This window comes from Crinia signifera, chromosome 6 (assembly GCF_055691185.1).
Source record: "Crinia signifera chromosome 6, ASM5569118v1, whole genome shotgun sequence".
Classification (NCBI taxonomy): Eukaryota; Metazoa; Chordata; class Amphibia; order Anura; family Myobatrachidae; genus Crinia; species Crinia signifera.
In genome coordinates, this window is record NC_139222.1 from 263,963,140 (window position 1) to 263,983,542 (window position 20,403).

The following is a 20,403-nucleotide window of genomic DNA, read 5'->3' on the forward strand; positions in this document are numbered from 1 at the left end:
CACCTCAAGCTCTATTTGCACATTATAATATACTAAACTATGCAAAAATTGTTTAAACACTTGAAAACTCCTTAAAGAACGCTCCTTCCAGCGCCATTGTAATTTGCTGATCAGAGTGTTTTCCACAGGCCAGTTAGTGTTCCTTGTTCTCAGCTATGGGAGACTGATGCAGACACACTGTCCTGCAGCTATCACATTCATCCTTAGCAATAGAAGACGTCTGACTGCAGAGACTGACAGGCATGAGCTGTGCGGAGCTTCTCTTCTACTGAGGCGGAAGAAACCGCCATTAAGTGTAACAGTAATAATATTGCCAAGTAGCCCATAGATCAGAGACAGGAACTTTGATACAAATTGATATTGCAGACAAGTTTATACAAAGTAGACAGAACGTTATTTAAAATTCCTTTAGCTGTGAATGCGATTGCACATTAGAAGATGTTTCTTGCCTGGGAAAGCTCAAGCGTCAACATTCTAACTAACTGATAAATAATGTAGCGCGGTGTCTTATTGGGAAAGTGGCTGTGAATGAATTATAAACAAACTGAACTCAGTCTGCAGCTTTTACCGTTTAATTCCAAAGTTTTAGTAAAAAAAAAAACAAACAACACAATATTCAACTAAAATTTTCTATAGTGGCATTATGAAGGGATATTTTGGGCTTGATTAATAGCCCTTTCACACTTGCAAAAATATCCCGGGTTTTTATACATGAACGCGCATCAACCCGGGATTTTGCTCAGTGTGAAAGGGTCTTGGACGAATATCCCGTGTTCAGCATTCCGGGATTTCTACCCAGGTCCTGACCTGGAATCGACACGGGATACGGTCAGTGTGAACGGGTATTCCGGGTCAACTGCAGTGAAAAGGCGCCGCTGGGAGGTGCTGACACCTCCCAGCGCCGCCCCGGTCAAGCCTCCAGATGACACCACCCGCCCGACTTCATTCCGGGTCGGGAGGCCAGTGTGAAAGGGTACATTCCCGTGTAGTGTCCCGGGGAGCATCCGGGAACACATTCCCGGGTATGAACCGGCTCTGCGAGTGTGAAAGGGGTATTAGACTTTTAGGGGGTTATTCTGGTTTACTCGCAAAGGGAAATTCACTCTCAGATAAAAAAAAAAAAACATGTGCACTGCAGGTGGGGCAGATGTAACATGTGCAGAGAGAATTAGATTTGGGCGAGGTTTGTACTTCAATCCGAGATCTATATTGCAGTGTAAAAATAAAGCAGCCAATGTTTACCCTGCACAGAAACAAAACACCCAAATGTAACTCTCTCTGCACATGTTACATCTGCCCCACCTGCAGTCCACATGGTTTTGTCCATCTGAGAGTGAGTTTGCCTTTGTGATTGAACCAGAATAAGCCCCTTGGTCCCTAGGCTGCGTATATTCGCAGCCAAGAGAACAGGTAATAGCTGCCCGCTGCCTCGACAATTCATGTCAGGTCTAAATTACCCCCAAGTGCGAGTGAGCGGGATGCAGTTAATTTGCCGGCGGTCGGGATCCCGGCGGTCGGAATCCCGACACTGGAATCCCGACCGCCGAAATCCCGAAACTTTCTCCCTCCGACACCCATAGAGGGAGAATAAAATAGCGTGCCGAGCGTAGCGAGGCACCGTGCCCGCTGCGTGGCGAGCGCAGCGAGCCCGCAAGGGGGGGCGATCCATGTCCCCCCCTTGTCGGGATTTCGGCGGTCGGGATTCCAGTGTCGGGATTCCGACCGCCGGGATCCCGACCGCCGGCAAATCGTATCGGATCCGAGTGAGCAGCTAGGCATTACTAACTGTACCTGACAGGTAGCGGAGGTTTTCTGGGAGTGTCCATAAAAATGCTGGTGTGTCCAGGCGTATTCGGGGAGGGTTTGTGACATCAGCTCCTGCCTTGATCAGCTGGATTCGGTCACAGAGATGTGGATGGACAGGTGAATAACAGATATCGATCCTTTGGCAATTCACTTTCAGACTTGCACGTGGGCGGGTTTTCCTTCTGCCTGCGCCACGCGATCGGTTGCGGTACACTTATGAGGTGTCCATGTTGACATATGTCGACATAGACACCAAAAAATGTAAAAACTCATGTCGACCTTTTACCATATTGACCTTTTGCTTGTGTTGACTGTTTCGCTGTTGACCAATAGTGGTCGATCTTTTGATTGTTTACCTAGACACTGACGACCTAATGACCACATCCCTGGTGGTTTACATTTAAAATATTTTTTTTTCTAAAATATGCCGCTGATATCCGGGAGGGTTGCCCACCTTTCTGGGGGGCTTAGAGGGGGACCTGACTTTCGGGAGCCTTCCGGCCATTCGTGGAGGGTAGGAAACCTTGATATATGCCTATGTAGATATTCCTTTAAAAACCAGACGTTTGCAGCTAGTATAGTCATTTATAGTCAAGCGTGCCGTCATTAAGCCCTGCCCCCATGATGGAAACTGACCCGATTTGCCTTGGAGAGGGTGGGGCTAAAATGATGCAATTATGCCACTTTAGCCCCGCCCCCTCCACAGAGATCGGCAGATCTGGTTATTTAAACGGCGAGGTGAGGGGGAGGAAGCCGCGATCAGGGGGGGGGGGGGGGGGGGGGGCAGGGGTCCCGAGAATCCGGGAGGGTTGCCCACCTTTCCGGGGGGCCTGGGAGGGTGACCCAATTTTCGGCAACCCTGATATATACTGTATATAATAAATAAACAGGGCTAACATGAGCACTTATTGCCAAATAGAAGTACCAAATTGTTATCTGTTTGTATGATTTTGCTGATAACAAACTGCACTATTTTATTCATAGCTTTTTCTTCTTCTTATGCATTTATATATGTATATGATTGTTTCCACTTCGGAAAACTACCCGGTCCTTATTTGTTTATTTTCTGCACCAATTATTCTGTAACGGAAAATAATTGGAAAACCTGAATACAACTTTAAGATAAAATAAAAAAAAAATTAAGCATTCTTCATGCTTTAAATTGCTGCTGAGGATTTAATCAAAGGCATCCATCATCCCTCCCCAGTTTAATGAATTGGGGAAGGGACAATATTATCCATGCCTCGGGCCGCGCTCCGATCTGCCAGCCGCATCTCCCATCTGAGAGGTCGTACTGCTTTATGGTCACACGGTATCAGGACCTTCCTGCAGAGAATGGGACTATTGAGAAGTACGGTGACCTAAGACACTCCAGCTGCTCAGTAGCGTCCGCTGCCAGACTGGGCATGAGCACATATAACGCCATACATGCACGACAAACTTTTTATACTCTATAGGCCCGATTCAGACCTGTTCTCTAGGCTGCGTAGATTTGCAGCATAGCGAGGAGGTAAACGCCACCCGCCGTTTTACCGAATGTCCCCCTCCCCCAAACAATCTGCTCAGATGCGTTCAAATGATTTTCTTCCCCTTCGTTAAACCTTTGAGTCCAACATCTGTGAGAGATGGCAAAATATCCACTAAAATGCCAGCGTTGCTCTCATTTGTTATATCAATTCAAATAAAAAATGTTGCGTAAAAATAGATACGGGGAGGCCTGCTGGGACCCATTGTTCCACAGCAGAACTAAATAGTTATTGATTCTCTTTTTACACAAATGGAATCAGCCCGGTGCCCACCGCGATGGGGCACTGGGGACAGCCCCGAGCTTCAGCTTGGGCAGGGTTAAATCTGAAGGGGGGTCCCCACTCCTCCAGGGTCCCTGCCTGAACTAACCGGTCAGGGGGTTAATGCTTCGGCTGCGGGACCTTATAAAATAAGTGTGCCCTGGCTGTGGCATTACCCTGCTGGCTAAAACCCATGCTTTTATAAATTATATAAAAAAAAATTACACACTGAAGCCTGCAAGGATCGGACTGATCCGTACACGCTGCCAATTTTTATTTGTATTTGGCGGCCCTATTAACTGTCCTATTTACGGATTGTATTTCCTGAAAACATGTCCAAACCTGGTCTTATGCATTCGTACCCGACATCGGCCGTATTTCCATTTCTCACTAAATTTCCCCCTCTGTCTGATTTAAATTTGGGAGCAAAATTAATCTAAAGGAGTAACTTGGTCCCTGGAACAAACCATGGGCATAATTCAGCTCAGCTGTAGTTTTTCAGTAGCTCGTGAGGGTCACTTAGCACATGGCTCATTTTTTGCAATTTTTGCAATGCAGTCGCAGTTTCAGGCTACACGCATGCATGCACAGATTAGCAAAAAATGTGATGACGGATGAAACTGAATTAGGCCCCATGTTGCAGTGCAAGAGGTGTAAATACGCATACAGGATTCTTTGCATGCTTGGTAAATACTGGCTGCTTTTGTATGAAGCCCACCATCATACATGCTTATTTTGCTGGTTCTTGCGGGAGACACCAGATTTTTCATGTATCCTCCTGCACCCCACAGAAGCGTGAGCACCCCTCCAACATTCTGCCCACTTTCTAGAGTAGTGGGAAGAATGAGGAGATTAATACAGCCAATCAGTGGTCCCTGAGTAGGGGTAAGGGCCTGATGACGCCATTTCTGTAATTTTAGCCCTGCCCTCTATGCAAATAGGATACATTTGTAGCATTTTTCAGTAAAGGGGTGGAGCCTACTGAAGCAAAAAGCCTGATTCAGCACCCATCACCACTCACTTGCTTCTAGGGATGGCTATCATTGCGATCATCATTGATGTGTGCCATCGATGGCGATAGTGCAACCTGTCATTGATACTAGCATACAATGCAATGGATAACCATCAATGGTTTTCCCTATCGGTTGGCCCATGGTCCAATGGTCGATGGCCTTTCCTACTGTACCTGCTTCTCCTCTCCAGACATCTCCTGAGGAGGATATCACCAGTGTAAGTAAGTATGCCAAAAATACTGGGCAGATTTATTTCCACTGTAATGAAAATTCAGCGAAGACACGCCCCCAACTGTAAATATTTAAATTTAAATGTCCCCCACCTGCACCTAAGCGAACCAAGGGGCCAGGGTACAGGTGGGGGCGTGGCCAAACCCAGAGGCATAATCCTGCTACCTCTGGGGGGAAAAAAATCATTGTAAAATACTATGCTCCATTTGTTTATTTATTTTGCATTGCTCCCAACCCTGAATCAGCCCCATTTTTGTCATGATTTAGATGCAGCATTTACCCCTTATTATTAATGGCTAATTATATCTATAATTCTCGCATCTAACGTCAGCATTAGGGCATGGGAATTATTTAGCCCCCTGGTGAATACAGGACCTGCCATGACACTGTCAGGCCTTGCTTGACAAAATTGTAAATGATCACATAGCATCCCCGTGAATACATGAGACTTTTAACTCCGGTTGTTAGACTGTGCAAGGAGCAAGTAAATTACTGTAAGCAGTATGAACTATGACAGTCCTCTGACATTGACATTGTAGTATACCGGTCGGCACTTGCCGCACAGCATAATGATTACATTACCAACTTGTGATAATATTCAGGATGTCTTCAGATAAATGAATGATAAACTAGGGGTTATGCATCCTTTATTACAGGGCTGATAAGGTGGCTAATCATTGCCCGAGTATGTGTCATTACATAAATTATGAGTTGGCGCATGATACGTATTCCCAGAGGGCCGCTGTGCGATGTCCGTCTCCATGAGATTAGTGACTGGAAATTACATTTGAAAATATCTGCCGTTTTTTTTTCTCTCTCTCCATCCAAAAAGATGACAAATTGCAGGTGACACTTTTTAAACCTGGTTCCTATGTTTTTTTTTTAACCTTGTGTGACGCAGGTAGAGCAGCCCCGGATGTCATGTCATCCTGAGATTGGGTTCGATTACGGATGGCATTAGAATGGCTGGTCACTATGTTTACTATGGGGCTTATTAAGGGCTTAATTAGAAAGAATGCGTAGATATACAGATGGAGTGCCTCTCAGACAGCGCTGGGACTCAGGATGTTCCCTTAGTTGACGATCGCTGGCGGAGAGGCGCTCAATCTCACACACTCGCGCGTCCCAGTCACTCGGCAGCGGGGAATGTAATCCATACTTGCCTACATTCTGGCTGCCCTTTCCGGGAGAGGGCAGCCAGCTCAAGGGGGGCGGGGCTGCGGGGAGTGAAAAGGGTGGGGAGGAGGCGGAGCCACTCAGGTGGCTATTTGATTGTGGGCGTGACCGGAACAATTGTGCTGTTTTAGCCACACACCCCGACGTGCAATGCCATTTTTAAGGCATTGCACTGCGGTGGGCGGGGCTAAAACGGAGCAATTCGCATCATTTGACCCGCGGACCCCGCAAGGGGGGGGGGGGGTGTGGGGGTTCGCGGGAGCCAGGCGGCGCTTTGCGGGAGGGTTGCCCATCTTTCCGGGGGGACGGGAGGGGGACACGATTTCCAGGACCCTCCGGTCATTCCGGGAGGGTAGGTAAGCCTGGTGTAATCCCTGCCCGTCTCCACTTCAGGGAGACAAGAAAGGTTAGGTGGGAATGCGGGGGGCTACAGGGGAGATAGGGTAGCATCAGGGAGGCGGCGGAGAGCTCAGTTGGAATGGGGCACGCGAGTGTCTCGTGTGCGCACGCCCCCTTCCGGTGGATGGTGGCGGCTGGCGGTTGGCGATGAGAGCTGCTCCATCTGTAAATGAATCCGATAATGGGGCCTACACACATAGCAATGACCATTCTAAGCGATGCTAGATCACTCAGAATGCTCAGGCCGCTCAGCACACAGCGATGTGTCAGCGGTGTGCTGTTGAGCGATCTCTCAGGGCTTGTGTTCTCCACTGAGAACACTGGCCCTGACCCCGGTGATTAACTAGATTTATCCAGCGTGTTGGATATTAATCGCTAGGGCGATAGCGATGCACAGGGCCGCGCATAGCTACCGCTATGCCCTTACACACGGAGCGATGTAGCAATCTAGTGAGATCGCTACGAAAATACCCCTTGATCGCTACATGTGTTGGACCCATTACTGTATGTTGGCTGCTTTATGTTTCTTAACCCTTTGAGTACCAACATCTCTGTGAGAGATGAGCAAAATATCCACTAAAAGAGCCAGAATCACTCACATTTGTTATATAAATTCAAATAAAAAATGTTGTGTAAAAAGAGATTATATTTGCTATATAAAATAAACATTACAGGTCATTATGATGAATAAAAAATATTTTTTTAGGCAACTTCCACACAATGTTTGACAAATACACTCGGTACTCAGGGTTAAATGAAGGGAGAAGAGTGGGTGAAGAACACTTTCACTGGTTTCCCAAAATGCGGTCACATTGGGGGTTATTCTAGTCCATTCTTTCTGACAAAATCCTTCTTAGATGGACAAAACCATGTGCACTGCGGGTGGGGCAGATGTAACTTGTGCAGAGAGAATTAGATTTGGGTGGGGTTTTTCTTCAAAGTGAGATCTACTGTATATTGAAGTGTAAAATAAAGCAGTCAGTATTTTCCCTGCACAGAAACAAAATAACTCACCCAAATCTAATTCTCTCTGCACATGTTACATCTGCCCCCCTGCAGTGCACATGGTTTTGTCCATCTAAGAAGGATTTTGTCAGAAAGAATGAACTAGAATAAACCCCATTGTCGGCGTTTACAATGCTGACATTTACAATGCCGACAGAGTGTTGACAGTTGTGATGTTAACATGGTTACAAATTTAATATCCTCAATGTAGACATATGACCTCTTGAAAATGTACACCTTGACACAATGCCGACATATGCAATGTCGACATTATGAAAATGTCATTAGCATTAAGGTTAGGATTAGGGCTAGTTTTCAGCGTAGGGGTTAAGTTTAAGGTTAGTTTTAGGGATTGATTTACCTGAGAAACCAATTGTAGACTTTCTGATCATGTCAACATTTCAACAGCGTCGACATGATGAATATAGGAACTAAAATACCAAACCTGGTTTCCCCGACACAAGCAATGTTGGCATGGGAATAGGTCGACACATGAAAAAGATTGACATGGGTGTTTCACAATTATATTTTTTAGACTTAATAACCACTTGGACTCTGACTGGAATGCCGAGGGCAGCGTTTGTGAATTGGGGCACCTGTCTCAGAGCATTGTGAGCATAACGGAAAACTAATGGGGAACCTCCTGCTTAGATGTCGACAATGACCCCCAAAAAACATGAAAAACTCATGTTGACATTTTCCATGTCGACCTTTCGCTCTCAACCTAATGGCTGTAGACCTAGACATTGTCTATGAGCTAAACCACACCTACAAAATGAACATAATAAAAAAAAAATGCTGTTAGGCGAGTAGGGGAAGGCGGGGCTTGTTGTTACAGAGGCAATTTGTTACAATGAATTTGTAACCACACCCATGTCGTGCGTCGACTTGTGCAACTGGTAACAAGTTTGAATATGTAACAGTCAGTGCTCAGCGAAACGGCGTTAACACAGATGTATTAATGTAGTAGGTACCTAGGCAAACTTGTTTTATCTTGTTCCAAAGTAATATTTTTCCCCTAAATTTAAAGTCATATCTTGGGTAGACTGCTAAAGGTAAGTTTCATTCACATTGTATAAAATCGCAGAACATTAGTGTATTTTTTAGTATTATTATAATTGTGAATTGAAGCATGGATATTGAATTATGGCCATCTTAGTTATCTGACATCACTTGGGGCAAGATGTTACACAATATTTTAGGCAAGTTGTTGGAGCGGCCCTCCAGATGTTAGTGAACTACACATCCCAGGATGCTTTGCATTAGTTTTGCTATGTGGCCATGCTGAAACTGATGCAAGGCATGCTGAGATGTGTAGTTCATCAACATCTGGAGGGCCGGTGTCGCCCAGCCCTGATCTAGCTATATTAATAGAGAGAGAGAGAGATAGAGAGAGGGCAGATTGCTACAATTATTTTTGTTCTGCAAAACATGTTATTATGGGCCTTATTCTGATCTGAGCTCAGTACAAATTTGTTCGGAAAATGGACAAAACCATGTGCACTGCAGGTGGGGCAGATGTAACATGTGCAGAGAGAGTTAGATTTGTGTAAGTTATTTTGTTTCTGTGCAGGGTAAATACTGGCTGCATTGTTTTTACACTGCAATTTAGATTTCAGTTTCAGCACACCCCACCCAAATTTAACTCTCTTTGCACAGGTTACATCTGCCCCACCTGCAGTGCACATGGTTTTGCCCATTTTGAGAACAAATTTGTACTGAGCTCAGATCAGAATAAGGCCCTATATTTTTAATAATAATTACAGTATGTAAGAAAGAATATTGTTTTGTGTGTACATTTTTCTGTTTGTTGTGATGACATATTTTTTAGATATTTGAATATCTGTATTTTTGTAACAACTAGCCCTGCCTCCCCCTACTAATATTTGTATCCTTTACAGTACATTAGGACAAAAACTGTATATAACAACAGTCTTAAACCATACCGTATATAGAAATATTATAGTTTTAAGTATATCATTTTTGACACCATAATAATAGACAGAGCAATAAACAAAAACAAACAACTACAAAAATGATACAATTTCGTGCACACACAAGTTTTATACTCAAACCAAATCTAACCCCCAACAATTCCTTTACCAGGCGTTTTCTGAAGTGTGTCACATAATAAATGAATACAGTCATACTTATGATGGAGATCTAGTGAATGACAAAGGAAATATATGACAATTAATATACATGGGTTAACTGAGAGTAATTATATCCGGAGCAATCATTTATTTTTCAAACAATGTTTTATTATTTTATAATATTTATTTTAATTTGAAGACTTTTCAGCCTATAAATTAAATCGCTATAGTTGGGAGATGATTTTAAAAATTGTAGCCCTCATTTCAAAATGCAATTAAAAGATGAGACTAATTAGTCCCATAAGATCATCTGCTGGCAATTATAATTAACATTGAAGGTATTAAAAAAGCAATCAAAACACTACGTTAGTGTTTGTAATTGTATAAAGAATAATTTTGTGGTTTTTCTCCCTTTCAGCTGACCTGCTTTTTGATTTTGTTTATCACCGAGTGATTCAACCATTGTTTGTTTTTATTTAAATCATTGCATTTAATTAAAGTTAGGTAAATCAAATTGTTCATACATAAAATAAAATTATGCTGTCAGAAAGAAATGAATGTCGTAAAAGAAATCCAACTTTTTTTTTTTTTTTTTTTTAAACCCAATTGTTCCAACCACCGACTGGGAAAACAATGGAAATGACATACTGTAGATTATGTTCTCTAAGGTCGTAGTACAAAATATCCACATTCAGGATGACAACATTCAGAATGTGTACACCAGAATGTCCACATGGATTGGAGATTGACATGAGAAATGTTGACATTGACCTGATGTTTAGAATGATGTAAATGTCAGTGTTGACAGTCACCGTGTTGACTTTGTACTTTTACATTAGCAAGGCAAGTAACCCTAACTACATCTTAACCCTAACTCTAATTGGAATGATAACCCTATGATTGTGAAAAAATGTTGGTCTCAATTCTATTGCTGACATTAATTTTATCAACATTCTTAACGCTGATATTCAAACTATGTTGACGCTACGGAAAACAGTAGGGGCCCAAGCAGACATGCAGAGACACATGCAGAGACACATGGAAAGTGTGGTGGGGATTGGGCAGTGTTAATCCCTCCTCTTTTCAGGTTACCAGGCAGCTTCAAATGCTTTAGTTCTGCCAATCTGATGGTAAAGGAAAGCCTCTGGCACATGTACCTATTGCAGCACATACATCTTCTTTAGGGATGCCAATCCCGGGGAATTTTTTCAATCCCGGAAATCGGGATTGAAAAATGCCTAAGCCTGGGATTCCCAGGATACCAAGGATTGAGTTTGTCAATATAATGAACCTCTGTCCCCCCCAAACTAGCGTCACTTACAGTACCCGGGCAGAGGTGTTCGGTAGACCCCGCAGCAATGTCCGGGAGGCCCCGGCGGAGGTTGGGTGATGGGCGGTTGTGTGGCTGGTAGGTGTGGAGCGGCAGGCGTGCTGCACAGTGTGACTTTTCCCATCAGGTTACGCAGAGCACAGCATGCCATGGTCAGGAGCAGCTGGGCAGCATCTGAGCTGGTCTCGCAGCACTGCCCGGCATTAGATTTGTGCATGCGCAGGGCATTTTGGCTCAAAAATATGGGCCCACCAACCAACACTAGGTGACTTCATATGGTGGGTACCTAACACAAAGGTTCAAGTCGGGACCCACCAGCACAGGCGAGCTGCCCACACATATATTCCATGAGATGCCCACCCCGATACGGCATGCAAAGAGCAAATTAGCAACAGTTAGCGAAAGTCCATGGCTCAGCGGGTGCTGAGCCATGGACTTTCGTTTATTCCGTCACATGAAGTAGACCGGTTTCAATGGAAAATCGACACTTTCAAATTAAATCGTAGCCTCAAACTTAAGGAACATTTCAGTAAAACTTCTTCTACATCTGCCCCACCTACACAGCCGTTACCTGTAAAAAAACTGTGTAAAAAATCTCGGTTTGACCCTATTTGTGTGAACCCCTCCATCAAGACGTTTTCCCGGTTACTTGAGACATCGGGACTAGAAAAGTGCCCCCCTTTCCGCCATAATTTGACGCAGGAAGAACAGCGGGCCTTGAAATCATTGTCACAAAGGACTGACATTATGATCCGCGGGGCGGACAAGGGGGGTGCTATTGTTGTACAGAGCACCCCTGATTATGTCTCTGAGTGCAAACGGTTGCTAAGCGACACCTGCACATACAAAATGCTTGACAGAGACCCTACTATTGAGTTCCAGAAGAAGCTTAAAACCATGCTCCAGGGGGCAGTAGATAGTGGTGTCATTTCCAAGGATGTATCTATTAAATTGTTTGCAGAATATCCCACTGTACCTGCTTTTTACACAATACCAAAAATCCACAAGGACACACAGCGGCCCCCTGGTAGACCGATCATTTCGGCCCGGGGGTCTCTGTGTGAACCTATTGCGGCATATTTGGATTTCTTTTTGCAACCTTGCATTCAGGGCATGTTTTCATATTTAAAAGATTCCAATTCATTGCTTAAAGTGTTTCTGGAGTGTCCATCAGTCCCATCAGGTGTCATTCTGGCCACACTGGACGTGGCCAGTTTATACACGTGCATTCCTCATATGGCAGGCCTTGAAGCGGTGAAAAGGTTGCTAGTGGGTAATGCACTGTATACTGGTCCGGACATCATGTTCTTTTTACAACTTTTGGAGTTTACGTTGCAGCATAATTATTTTACGTTTAATGGTACATTTTACATTCAGCTCAATGGCTGTGCCATGGGTTCTCCGGTGGCACCGTCATTGGCTAATGCATTTATGTGGCAAGTGGAGCGTGATATTTTTTTCACAGATACAGTCATCTCTGGGTCGGTGTTTATGTACTATCGTTACATCGACGATCTGTATCTAATGTGGGGAGCCCCTGTTAAAGATTTGGAATCTCTAGTCGAAGCACAAAACTCCTCAGATAGTCCCATCAAGTTGACCCTCACCCATAGTGACAAAGAAATTTGTTTCCTTGACCTTAAAATCAAAATTGTCAATAATCAGATCGTCACAGGGTTGTACTCCAAGCCTACAGATAGGAACACCCTGTTGAGGTTCAACAGTTTCCATCCTAAGCCCACGACGGCCGGCCTCCCCTATTCTCAATTTTTGAGGGTGTGTAGAGCCTCTAGTGAGGAGTCAGATAGAGATTCACAATTAGAGCATATGACTAACAAATTCATTGAACGGGGTTACCCCCCTAGGCTGCTCAAACAAGCCAAAGCGAGAGCCTTATCTCAAAATCGTCATGACATCATCTTGAATACCTCCCCCACAGCCAAGAAAACTAAGATTGTACCTTGGGTCAATGCGTTCAACCCCAATAGTATCAACACTGCCAAAAAAGCCAAACAACTATGGCCTATAGTGTCCAGTGACCCTGACCTGAAATTGCTGCATGGAACCCGCATACTTCCGAGTTACACCAGAGGGCGCAATATTAGGGACTGGGTGGTTAAAACAGAGGTACCCACAGCCAGCCCAGAAGCCACTCATTTTTTGTCTCGTGGGAATGGATGTTTTAAATGCCTGGGGTGCACCACATGTAGGTACATGTCCACCGGTAACTCCATTGCACACCCCCATTCTGACAAAAAATTTCCCATCAAGTGGGCACTAACTTGTAGCACCAAATACGTGGTGTATGCCATCACATGCCCGTGTGGCCTCTATTACATCGGGAAAACCGAATGCCCCTTTAAGATCAGGATGGCACAACACAGGTTGGCCATCCGCAATGCACTGGAGTCTGGCACTGGTGATCAACCAGTAGCCAGACACTTTGCAGAGGCAAAACATGGGATGGCTACTTTGCGGCATAAAATTATTGACCACGTGCCCCCATCCATCAGAGGGGGCAATCGGCCCAGGAAACTTTTGCAGCTGGAATCCCGCTGGATCTTTAAATTAGATACAGTACGCCCTAAGGGACTTAATGAGTCCTTAGGACTCATCAATTTTGTATGAGCACTGACCTAGTGTTGTAAGCAGGATACACTACTCATTCATATATCGGCTGGGTAAAATACCAACTTGGTCACTATATGTTTATTCTATGTGGTTGATTTAGGAGTCTGAGCTTATGTGTTAGGTGAACATCAGACCAAAAGTTTTTTGCACATGTTCGCTTATACATTTCTTTACATTAGTCAACTTTGTCCATTGCCGACAGTCAGTCGACACAGACTCGGTTCCTCTTTTTACCTTTTTACCTGTCTTATGTATTTTTTATGTACATTTTTTTCATTTGCATATTTTTCTTAGGTTCACGGACATTTCTATATGTGGCGTTGGCCAATTAGCACGTTTGCACTTTAAGAGATGTATATGTTTTTATATGATACTTGCACACATGTCATATGTTGCCAAGTGAATCGCTGTTTTTTTACTTGAGAAATTTGTTCATTTTGTTATATTGTAATGCCCACGGGTGTTCTACTGATCGAACACCGTTCAGTCAGTTCTTACACATGTATTGTTATTATTTACAGCGTTGCCACGGCGACGGAACCCGGGCGCCGTGACGTCACATCCTCCGGAGACAGGAAGTTGTAGTGTGGCAGAGCGTCGGGGGACGCCGCCGCGTCAATCAGCTGGGGGAGTATCGTGGAGGGTAAGCCTATTTATTTCACTGTTTGTACACTGTTTGGTTATCCTGATGAAGGGGAAATCTATCCCCGAAACGTAGATCCTTTGAATACACGCTTTTTGATTTGCACAAGTCTTTGAGTGCCGCCTCGTTTGTCCTACTGTATCTGTTGTGCTGCGCGCACTTCCAGGAAGGCACCGGAGCAAGCAATCCCTGTGTGGGACGTTGGAGTGCCGGAGCATCACTGTCTTCTATATATATATATATATATATATATATATATATATATATATATATATATATATATATATATATATATATATATATATATATATATATATAAAGTAGGAGACAGGCGGCACCCGGAGACTGTAGAAATGAAGTATAACAACGCTGTATAGGTGATCAAACGTTTTCGATGCCTTTATTGCATCTTCATCAGGAGATGAATGAAGATGATGATGATCTGATGAAGATGCAATAAAGGCATCGAAAACGTTTGATCACCTATACAGCGTTGTTATACTTCATTTCTACAGTCTCTGGGTGCCGCCTGTCTCCTACTTTATCCAGTTTACCGAGGTAACGTTTGGCTGGGCACCGGAGCAAGTTACATTCAGCATTGGGAAGTGCTGCCCTACAAGACATATATATATATATATATATATATATATATATATATATATATGTAGAAACAACAGGATCCGGCACTCCAATGGTTAACAGGTTGCAGCTTGCTCAGGTGCCTTCCCAGCACTGAAGCAAATACAGACGGGGTTGTAGCAAGGGCGGCACTCGGAGACTTCATAAAGTTTTAGATGCTTTATTGCATGATAGTCAACACACCAGCACTGTGTTTCGAGCTGCTGCTCGTCCTCAGGGTATGACAAAAAACTTCATACTGTGCACAATAAAATACCCTAGCAGTGAATATCCCCGCCCACACCTGATTGCATACTCACCTGGATCAGCTGTCCTCGCCGTCCATCGGGCGCGAAGTTGGACTGTCCGGTCATTCACTCCGGCTTCCGGGTTGCGTCACAGTGAAAGCGACACCTCCTGTCCGCCTGTGATGACATCGGCACTATCTCACTTGCTGCCTCGCGGGACTACGCAGTATGGCCGCCGGGTGGTTGCCATGACAACAATAAGAATATAAACTAGTGAAAAAAATATAAGAAAAAAACATTAAGAACATTTAAAAACAAACTAGTTCCGTGGTTAGCAGAACTAGTAAAATATTACAAAGTGTCAGGCAGCATTATGAAACAATTATTGTCATACTCTATAAAAAATATCGCTATTACTTAGTATATATAATTAAGCATTGAATACAACATATTAGAAATACTGGTACTGTAATTACATACAAATATTATTTATACTCAAAAAATGAATATTGTGACCAATCCAAGATCCCTAGAGAAAACTTCAATAAGGATACATTAGGGACCAATCACAGAAAGCACTGCAGTCCATGCTGCTCATTTAATCCTCTTGGTGCAATCGTGTCTAAGGTGAAAATCCACCTAGACTCTGCTTGCAGCAAGAGTTTCCCTCGATTGCCACCTCTAGGGGGAGCAGGAACATGGTCTATAATTTTAGATTTTAAACTAGCGACACTATGTCCCATCTGGGCACAGTGTCTTGCTACTGGTTGTTCACTGCTACCACTATTAAGTGCCAATCTAATGGCATACCTATGGTTTGCCATGCGTTCCTTAAATTGACACTCTGTCTTGCCCACGTAGTAAAGACCACACGGACAAGACAGAGTGTATACTACGAATTTTGTGGAACAGGTTACCGCATGTTTAATAGGGATTTTGCGTCCCGTGTGTGGGTGTGAAATGTAGTCACCCACTAACATGGAACGACATGTTATGCATCCTATACATCTAAAACATCCTGCTGGACGTGTCAGAAAATGTATAGGAGCAGATTTCTTAGTTAAATTACTAACATCCAATTTTACCAGTAGGTCACCCAAGTTTTTTCCCCGTTTATAGGCTGGCATTAGCTGTAATTTATTCAAACCAGGGAGTTCTTTATCAGTAGTAATTATAGGCCACAACTGCTTAACCTTCTTAGTGACCACAGGGCTATCATTAGAGAATTGGTTAACCCAGGGTAGTTTTAGGGCAGATGTTGTTTCTTTTGGTGCCGGGTTTAGGGCTTGTTCTCTAGGGATGTTAATCACTCTATTTTTAACTCTAACAAGATCTCTTCTTCTATACCCACGTTCTTCAAATTTTGTTTGCATTAAGTCAAGATCTTTTAGAGTTTGGTCTGGGTCACTTGTGATGCGCTTCACCCTTAGCATTTGGGAATAGGGGAGGCCATCACGGAGAGGTAAGGGGTGGCAGCTTTCATGTCTCAGTATGGTATTTCTATCAGTTTCTTTGACAAATAACATAGTAGATATTTTGTTGTCATTCACTTTTATGTTAACATCTAAGAAATTAACCATACTGTCACTGATGACATATGTGAATTTTACTGGACCATTGGAAAGATTGTGTTGCTCAAAAAGGTTAATTAATGATTGCTTAGACCCTTTCCACAGTATCAGGAGGTCGTCGATGTACCTCAAATATAGTACGATTTTATCATTATCGGGACCCTGAAAAAACAATCGATTGTCGATATTACACATAAACGCATTGGCGTACGATGGGGCCACCGAGGACCCCATCGCACAGCCGAGGCGCTGTCTGTAATAGCTGTTATTAAAGACAAAATGATTTCTATTAAGGACTAGAGACAACAATTGCATTAATAAATGGACTGGGGGTCCGTGATAATGTTCATTGTCCCGTATTAAATCATGCACAGCTTCCATACCTTCCTGATGGGGAATGCATGTGTATAGGCTGGTAACATCAGCACTACACAACAGCATCCCATCAGGGCATGTATCAATTTCACCCAATTTTTTTATAAGCATGTTAGTATCTCTAAGGTAAGATTTCGTTTGTTGAATACAGGGATTTAAGTAACAATCCAGGTAGGTGGACACTGGATGGTAGAGCGACCCCCTGGCAGATATAATTGGTCTGCCAGGGGGGTCCTGCAATCCCTTGTGTACCTTAGGCAAGGTGTAAAAAAGGGGAGTTATAGGAAAATCTATATGCAAAGCTGTACACACTTCATCAGAAATAATATCATTATTTTTAGCACTAGACAATGTTACATCCAACTCATCCTTAAATCTGTGGGTAGGGTCAGTGTCCAAAAGTTCATACACAGAAGTGTCGGACAATTGCCTCTGACACTCTCCTATATATTTATGCAAGTCCTGTACCACCACTGAACCGCCTTTATCTGCCCTGCGGATGACTACATCAGAGCGTTGCTGCAGTCTCCGCACGGCTTGGCGCTCAGTGTGAGATAAATTATCGGACCAGACAAAATCAGAGCTGTTATCATAGGCGGCATTTTCCATCATTCTTGTGAATGATTTAATGGAGGGGCTATGAGTCTGCGGATCAAATGAAGATCTCGGTTGCAATTTTTTTAATTGCATAGGTATTTCACTTTGATTGGTTTGGGTTTGAGGTTTGTTCCCAAAGTGTTCTTTTAGCCTCAATGAACGTCCAAACCTAAAACAATCTACTTTCCACTGAAAGGCATTGCGTTTATAAGATGGTACAAAAGACAAACCTTTTGACAGTACTGCTACTTCGATATCATCCAAAGGAGTCTCTGATAAATTGAACACCAGTTCTTTGTCTAGCGGGCGTTTTTCCGCCCTGCTTTGCCTTTCGTTTTGGTGGCTGCGCCTCGTCCGGCGCCTCTGCCTACTGGTGGTTTCAGGGAGCCGCGTGTTATTGCACCTAAAGGGCGGGCATCGTTGGAGGTAGAGGGTGTTTGTCCGTCCGTCTCGCTTGCTGACGTGCTGGTCCCCTCATAATCCGTATGGTATCTTTGTCTCGGATATCTTTCAAACTGCCTCCTTGCTTTGGGCCTTTCAGTGCTCAACCAAAGGTATACACGATTTTGTTCATAGTCTAGCTCCACTTTGCGTTTTTTTTCTCGCTTAAAGCGTAGTAGGTCTTTCTGGTATTGTTCAATTTGCTTGTTAAGTTTAGTACTCCAGTCGATCTGTTTATCTTCAATCAAAGAACTTTTATGTGTAAGCTCAAAGGTGGCCAGTTTATCCCTAGTGATCTTTAGCTCCTTAGTGGACTCATCCACTACAAGTAATAATAGGTCCATTGAGCATTTATTAAGGATACTGACCCACCTTTTGCAAAAAGCAGTATTTTGTCTGCCAATTGTGGGGGTGTTGGTAACCCTAAATCCCCTTGGTATCATCTTATCTTTATAGTAATCAGCAAGTGTAGAGGCATGCATGCAATAATCAACTTCTCGCTTTTTTAATGCATACCAGTCCTTATAGAGGTCCTCATTGTCCGCAGCCGGAATATAAGCAGTTGTACTGCCGGCTTGTATGATCGAATCTGCCTCAGCATCAGAATAGCTGAAGCGCTCCTTAGTATCAATTTTGGAGAAATTCACCCCTTGTATAAGGGATTCCATGTTACAGTCCAGTATAACCAATAAAACAAGTATCCAAACCTGCTCCTGTACGGATAGCAGAGAATGCTGCCTTCTCAGCAGAAATGATTCCCTTCGGGTATACAATCATGGAGGTGGGTGCCTTGATAGAAGAATACGGGATTGATTGCCACAAACAATCCCACTTCAATGTAGAAACAACAGGATCCGGCACTCCAAGTGCCGGATCCTGTTGTTTCTACATTGAAGTGGGATTGTTTGTGGCAATCAATCCCGTATTCTTCTATCAAGGCACCCACCTCCATGATTATACAAGGGGTGAATTTCTCCAAAATTGATACTAAGGAGCGCTTCAGCTATTCTGATGCTGAGGCAGATTCGATCATACAAGCCGGCAGTACAACTGCTTATATTCCGGCTGCGGACAATGAGGACCTCTATAAGGACTGGTATGCATTAAAAAAGCGAGAAGTTGATTATTGCATGCATGCCTCTACACTTGCTGATTACTATAAAGATAAGATGATACCAAGGGGATTTAGGGTTACCAACACCCCCACAATTGGCAGACAAAATACTGCTTTTTGCAAAAGGTGGGTCAGTATCCTTAATAAATGCTCAATGGACCTATTATTACTTGTAGTGGATGAGTCCACTAAGGAGCTAAAGATCACTAGGGATAAACTGGCCACCTTTGAGCTTACACATAAAAGTTCTTTGATTGAAGATAAACAGATCGACTGGAGTACTAAACTTAACAAGCAAATTGAACAATACCAGAAAGACCTACTACGCTTTAAGCGAGAAAAAAACAGCAAAGTGGAGCTAGACTATGAACAAAATCGCGTATACCTTTGGTTGAGCACTGAAAGGCCCAAAGCAAGGAGGCAGTTTGAAAGATATCCGAGACAAAGATACCATACGGATTATGAGGGGACCAGCACGTCAGCAAGCGAGACGGACGGACAAACACCCTCTACCTCCAACGATGCCCGCCCTTTAGGTGCAATAACACGCGGCTCCCTGAAACCACCAGTAGGCAGAGGCGCCGGACGAGGCGCAGCCACCAAAACGAAAGGCAAAGCAGGGCGGAAAAACGCCCGCTAGACAAAGAACTGGTGTTCAATTTATCAGAGACTCCTTTGGATGATATTGAAGTAGCAGTACTGTCAAAAGGTTTGTCTTTTGTACCATCTTATAAACGCAATGCCTTTCAGTGGAAAGTAGATTGTTTTAGGTTTGGACGTTCATTGAGGCTAAAAGAACACTTTGGGAACAAACCTCAAACCCAAACCAATCAAAGTGAAATACCTATGCAATTTAAAAAAATTGCAACCGAGATCTTCATTTGATCCGCAGACTCATAGCCCCTCCATTAAATCATTCACAAGAATGATGGAAAATGCCGCCTATGATAACAGCTCTGATTTTGTCTGGTCCGATAATTTATCTCACACTGAGCGCCAAGCCGTGCGGAGACTGCAGCAACGCTCTGATGTAGTCATCCGCAGGGCAGATAAAGGCGGTTCAGTGGTGGTACAGGACTTGCATAAATATATAGGAGAGTGTCAGAGGCAATTGTCCGACACTTCTGTGTATGAACTTTTGGACACTGACCCTACCCACAGATTTAAGGATGAGTTGGATGTAACATTGTCTAGTGCTAAAAATAATGATATTATTTCTGATGAAGTGTGTACAGCTTTGCATATAGATTTTCCTATAACTCCCCTTTTTTACACCTTGCCTAAGGTACACAAGGGATTGCAGGACCCCCCTGGCAGACCAATTA